Raw genomic sequence first — 7,329 nt, 5'->3', positions numbered from 1 at the left:
AATTCTGTATCATACATATAGATATGATTATATACAAAACTTTAACAAAAAATATTCTTGAATTGTGGCGAAAAGATCATCTCATACACTCACTATTTTCTAATTGCATGAGATATATGTCATTAGCGAATTAAACGGAGCTTGTCACTCGAGAAGTTATATAATTACACTATACGTGGTATAACTGAAGACCGCCTCCTTGGTCTAGTGGTAGAGCGTCCGCCCGGAGAGCGGAAGGTCCGGGGTTCGATCCCCGACCGTGTCGTACCAAAAGACGTTAAAAGATGGTACTTGTTACCCTGTCTGTCGCTCGGCATTAAGGGGCTAAAACAAGGACAGGCTACTTCGGAGTCAGTATACCGCTGAGTATCCATGTTAAACTGAGGCATAGTATCTCAGTAGGCCAGCACCTAGTCTACATACACCGGCTTTATTCTGGACAGGTACAAATAAAACTGAGTTTGTCACTCGAGAAGTTATAATATTATACGCTATACATAATATAACACACATATGTGCATGCACGTCGCTATGTAGGTGGAATTATCTTGAACGCGACGTTGAACTCCATTTCTTCATCTTACGGGCGGTCGGGTAGCCTAGTGGTTAAAGCGTTCGCTCGTCACGCCGAAGACCCGGGTTCGATTCCCCACATGGGTACAATGTGCGAAGCCCATTTCTGGTGTCCCCCGCCGTGATATTGCTGGAATAGTGCTAAAAGCGGCGTAAAATAATACTCACTCACTTCTTCATCTCACCTCCAGAAAATACCAACCCCAAGTCATAGATAACCGAGCAAGCATCACTCGAGAAGTAAGGTGATTACATTGGTAGGTGTTGATATTAACATATATATACGTTATCTCAACAATGACGTGTATCAAATTTCTGATCACAATAATATCCCATGTAGTCCAGGCAATCTAGGCCATTTTTTCACTAAACTTGCAACAATTTGCAACAGAATTTATTTTACCACAATGCATGTCTAAAATGTCCCGAAAACAACATACCAGCCTTTCGTTCATCTAAAAACTAATTAATCTACCAATCCAAAATCCAATAAACATACAAACACCAACCTCACCCGGCTCCCTTAGTTCCCTCCTCCACCCACCTCGGCATTTATTCCAAATTCAAAAAATTCAAAAATTCAATATAAGCAACCCCTAAAAGCCCCCTCTTGGGTTGCACACACCACTTTCACCCTTTTCGGAATACACTAAATGGTCTGGCCAGGCCCGTGTGCGAAATACGCTGAAGTCGGAAAGCGCACGTTAAATCTTCTATATCAGTAAGTCACCCCCCTCCTGGGTTGCACAAACTCACTTTTTCCCTTTTCGGAAACACATTAAATGGCCTGGCCGGGCCCGTGTGCGACATACGCTTGCAGTCGGAAAGCGCACGTTAAATCTCCAATATAAGTAAGTAAGTAAGGCGTTCATTCACCTGATGAAGGAGTAAGCATATACTCCGAAACGTTGTGTTCCTCATAATAAAGAAGTTGTCATCCATACACTCTCTTCCTTATGTGTATACTTCATTCACATAAGTCTTTTACAAGTGGTTATCTGAAACTAGTAGCACGTGCTTTGTTGTTTGTTTGTTTGTTTGTTGTCAACGCTGCACTCAGTAAAATTCCAGTTATATGGCGACGGTCTGTAAATAATCGAATCTGGACCAGACAATCCAGTGATTGGCATCATGAGCATCGGTCCACGCAGTAACCCGACCCCGTTAGTCTTACTATATAGTCGCCTTTTATGGCAAGCATGGGTTGCTGAAGACCTATTCTACCCCGGGTCTTCACGGGTAAACATGCTTTTATAAACACACAGACCCGTGAAGATCCGGATAAGAATTGGTCTTCAGCAACCCATTCTTGCAGTCAGAGGCAACTAACGGGATCGAGTGATCAATCTTGCTGACTTGGTTGATGCATGTTATCGTATCCCAGTTGCGTCGATCGATGCTCATGATGTCAATCAGTGGATTGTCTGGATTATTTACTGACCGTCGTCACTTACCTGGGATATTGCTGAGACGGCGTTAAACAACAAACAAAATCATAAATACATTCTTGAAAATGGAGTCGGAGTGGTACAATGGACACTGCTCTCAGTTGTGATTTCTTATGACCATGGACATGGCTTTCTTGCTTTTTTTGTTGTGTCGAATAATAATTACTGATGTGTCGAACAATATATAGTGATGTGTCGAATAATAATTACTGATGTGTCGAACAATATATAGTGATGTGTCGAATAATAATTACTGATGTGTCGAACAATATATAGTGATGTGTCGAATAATAATTACTGATGTGTCGAACAATATATAGTGATGTGTCGAATAATAATTACTGATGTGTCGAACAATATATAGTGATGTGTCGAATAATAATAAGCGATGTATCGAACAATATATAGTGATGTGTCGAATAATAATTAGTGATGTGTCGAACAATATATAGTGATGTGTCTAATAATAATAAGTGATGTATCGAACAATATATAGGGATGTATCGAATAATAATTAGTGATGTGTCGAACAATATATAGTGATGTGTCGAACAATATATAGTGATGTGTCGAACAATATATAGTGATGTGTCGAATAATGTATAGTGTTATATCGCATAATATATGGTGATGTCTCGCATAATTTATAGTGATGTGTCCACTATATATAGTGATGTGCCGAATATTGTATCGGCGTGAAGAGCGAACGCTTTAACCACTAGGGTACCCGACCGCCCTAAAGAATGTATAATGATGTGTCGAATAATGTATAGTGATGTATCGTATAATGTATAGTGATGTGTCGAATATTGTATCGAATAATATAGAGTGAACAGTGGAATAATGTATAGTAATTTACTGAATAATGTATAGTGATCTGTCGGGTAACGTTTGATGATGTATCGCGTTGTGAGTGAGTTCAAATGTAACGTCGCATCGTCATTATGTCAGCAATATAGCGACGAGAACAACTGAGTCATGAAAACAAAGTTACATTTAAAAACAAATCTGTCAAACATATGCATAGTGTATGGTGATGTAAGGCATAATGAGTAGTCATGTGTCGAATAATGTGTTGTAATGTGATTAGGTTTGAAATGAGATGGCTTTAGGTTTCATCGTCAGGATAACACTGACTGGACAATTATTCATAAAACGGGAGTCAATATAAAACTCTCATCACATGATACAACTGCAGCAGTGGACGCAGCCACGTTCCTGTACACACAAGAGAAGGCTCCCGGGGTAAGGTAGGTGTTTATGTGAGAGATGAATGAGTGCGCGAGTGAGTATGGTTTTACGCCGATTTTAGCAATATTCCAGCAATATCATGGCGGGGGACACCAGAAATGGGCTTCACACATTGTACCCAGGCTGGGAATCGAACCCGGGTCTTCGGCGTGACGAGCGGATGCTTTAACCACTAGGCTACCCAACCTCCCCGCTTTTAACAGCGTGGGAGGAAAGCTTGGAGTGATGCAGATCTTAGAGGTTTACCGCTTTGGTTTGTTTGTTTGTTTGTTTGTTGTGTAACGCCGCACTCAGCAATATTCCAGCTATATGACGGCGGTCTGAATCCAGTGATTGACAACATGAGCATCGATCCACGCAATTGGGATACGATGACATGCATCAACCAAGTCAGCGAGCCTGCCCATATGGGTAATAAAATATAATAGGTTTATATTATTTTGACGATTTACGCTAGTTAGTACGCACAAGCGTCCTATTTCATTTCCAAAGTGACAAAATACTTTCCAGAGTTGGACAAAGTAGAGGGAAAAGAAGGTAAATTGATACAATTAATTTCTAGTCGCCTCTTAAAGACAATTAAGCATCTGTTGCTGAAGACCAATTCTAAACAGGATCTTCACAGTTACAACTTCGGTGAAACCCACTACTACGGTATGTTGCTGACAAACCTAGAAAAATGATCGGGGCGAACCTGGATTCGAACCCAAAAGTTCAGGCCTCAAGGGAGGCAACTTTGCACAGCGAATTGCGGCGTATTGGACGACTGAGCCACCCGTGCGTCCCTAAGGATAGAAGTATAGGTTGTGATTAAAATTTCCAACTCATAACATTCATGTCTGCATACTGAAATGTTCCGTATCCGATATGTACCCTCCAACCAATATAATATTAGGGGCGGTCGGGTAGCCTAGTGGTAAAAGCGTTCGCTCGTCACGCCGAAGACCCGGGTTCGATTCCCGACATGGGTACAATGTGTGAAGCCCATTATTGGTGTCCCCCGCCGTGATATTGCTGGAATATTGCTAAAATCGGCATAAAACCATACTCACTCACTCACTCAACCAATATTTAATACGATGAGAATATTATGTGATACAAAATGATGCAAAGAAATGTATTTGAAAATCTGTCGAAGAGGAACGAATTAAAATATATGTATCTACGGAAGCCTTTTAGGGCCATTTCTTTTTGTAAATGCTTTCGATACTAAGTTGAAATTTCAAGATACTAAGTTGAAATTAATTGGATTCCGTATATTTCTGACGTCGTTTGATGTCGTTTTCATCACTTCCCAAAGTGTTAAAGGCCCCTTTACACAGGGCTGCGACCTTTGAGCGTTCAAAAACTGGCCAGGACGCTCAATGGTGGCCTGAACCCGGAAAATCATGTTTCTATGTAACTGCTCCAGCAGTTGTTCAGCAGTAACTGCTCGAGTTGTCCAGCGTCTGCAACCACAATGAAACACTGCAGGTACAAGCCCTCTATTTATGGGCAGGCTGAGGAGGCACTACAGGTAGCTCAAAGGAGTCAGAAAAGAGACAGAAGCATTGCAATGGTATCTCAAGGGTTGCCGTGGTCGCCGAATGGAGGCACGGTTTTCGTCACAGTCATCGTTCAATGGAGGCACAAGGGAGACAGAAGCATCACCCATGTTGACGGTAAAATTTGCCGCAGAACGCATCTATTACCAGGCGACCATTGGGCGACCACTGTACCTTCATTCTGCAACAACGGCAATGCTTGTGCCTCCCTTCTGCCTCCTTCGAGCCACCTTTGAGCAACCAACCTCCTCGGCGACCTTTGTGCGACTGTTTTGAACATGTTCAAAAATTCACGGCGTCCATGGCGATGTTTGAACCTCCTGTGTACCACCGTGGAACGACCTAGGCAGCCATTCTGCCTCCAACGACGACATGGTAAATTTGGTGGTCGCAGACTGGAGGCACGAAGGTCGCCATCCTGTGTTGCTGGCTTGTCGGTTGGTTTGTTGTTTAACGCCGCCCACAGCAATATTCCAGCTATATGACAGCAGTCTGTAAATAATCGAGTCTGGCCCAGACAATCCAGTGATTAATATCATGAGCATCGATCCGCGCAATTGGGATACGATGACATGCATCAACCAAGTCAGCGAGCCTGACCACTCGATCCCGTTAGTCGTCTCTTACGACAAGCATAGTCGTCTTTAACGGCAAGCATGGGTTGCTGAAGACCTATTCTACCCCGGATCTTCACGGGTACCGCCCAGTGTAAAGGCCCAATTAAACAATAGTAAATGCATGAGGAATACGTCTTGCTCAAGGTGACTAGAAACATTTCTTTCTTTCAGCGTACAATGTTGCTGAAGGTGATCCTGATATCCCTGCTTCTTCTGGAGGCCACGACAGTCATGGGAATGTCGAATGAGGGTGTCAAGAAAAAGACCCTCCGTGGACCTATCCAGTTTGATTTCGGCAAGTCGTTCAACTTTCAACTTTCATGACACTGTTTGTTACTAATCATACGAGATCATATGATGATTTATGATATATAGTGTTATATCGATCCTAACAAAGGGCTGGGGGCGGGGTGGGGGTGTTAACGAATCATGCCTCGGAAACTTGACGAAAAGATGAGAGCCTGTTTCTATAACTGTGTGGGGTGCACGGGTGGCCCAGTCATCTAAGGCGCCGCGATTCGCTGTGCAGAGTTGCGTCCCTTGGGCACGCCAGAAACATATGATTGTGGGTTCGAATCCTGGTTCGCCCCGATTATGTTTCTAGGTTTGTCAGCACCATGCCCGTGCTCGTGGGTTTTACCGAAGTGGTAAACGTCTGAGACCTGCATCACTTCGGGCTTTCCTCCCACATTAAGCTGACACGCCGTGATATAACTGGAATACTGTTAAAAGCGGCGTTAAACTCAACTCACTCACTCACTCACTCTAAACAGTGTACAAGGAAATCCTAAAATGAGAATCATTTTCTCATTTTTTCTTAATAATAATGTGCTTTATTTGATATTTCTATTATATTTTTATTTCGGACAAGATTTAAGTGTCTGAATGGAAAAGCGTTAACAGTGGAAGGAGTAGTTGTTAGCCTATCTTCCCGATGCAAGCGTGTCTACTGGCCCATATGAAAGCTCAGTTTGTGGAAACAAGACTTTGATAAAAAGGGTAGTGGACGCTAGCTCTTGCCTCGGGAAGATGTTATCAATACAGATAGCGTGTTTGTGGCCTACCGAGGGGCAGTCAGGTGAGGTGAGTTGAGGTGAAATTGGGTTTAACGTCGCGTCCAAGATTATTGCACTTATATAGCGACGTTCATGCACGTGTATGTGTGTGTGTGGCTGCTTGTACTAGTCCGGACTGATGCCGATTTATAGTGCTAGCTCACTGAGATACCATGCCGCAGTTTAACATGAATACCCCACTCAGACACAGTATACTGACTCCGAGTCGACCAGTCCATGTTTTAGCCCCTTAATGTCGAGCGCCAGACAGGGTAACAACAAGTACCATCTTTTAACGTCTTTTGGTATGACGCGGCCGGGGATCGAACCCCGGACCTTCCGCTCTCCGGGCGGACGCTCTACCACAAGACCACGGAGGCGGCTAGGGGCAGTCAGGGAAATGTGACATATCAATCACTTATACTTTTCCCTACAGATTTCCCTATGGATTTGAAAAAAGTGTGGACCAAGAAATATCGAACCTACAAATAACACTGACGAATGAAGGGCTGGATGGCGGCGTATATTTTCCCATATTTGTTATTGTGCAAATAAAAATGTTTCGATCAGTGCAATGGTGTCTAAGTGAGTTTTGTTTGTTTTGTTTTTTGTTTAACGCCGCACTCAATATTCCAGCTATTTGACGGCGGTCTGTAAATAGTCGAGTCTGGACCAGACAATCCATTGATTGACATCATGAGCATTGGTCCACGCAATTGGGATACGATGACATGTATCAACCAAGTCAGCGAGCCAGACCACTCGATCCCGTTGATCACCTCTTACGACAAGCATAGTCGCCTTTAAGGGCAAGCATGGGTTGCTGGGTAGACCTATTCTA

The sequence above is a fragment of the Haliotis rufescens genome, unplaced genomic scaffold (genome assembly GCF_023055435.1).
Source record: "Haliotis rufescens isolate VD_foot unplaced genomic scaffold, xgHalRufe1.0.p SCAF_100, whole genome shotgun sequence".
Taxonomy (NCBI): Eukaryota; Metazoa; Mollusca; class Gastropoda; order Lepetellida; family Haliotidae; genus Haliotis; species Haliotis rufescens.
The sequence above is the reverse complement of the archived record's forward strand: the minus strand, read 5'-3'. Positions refer to the sequence as shown.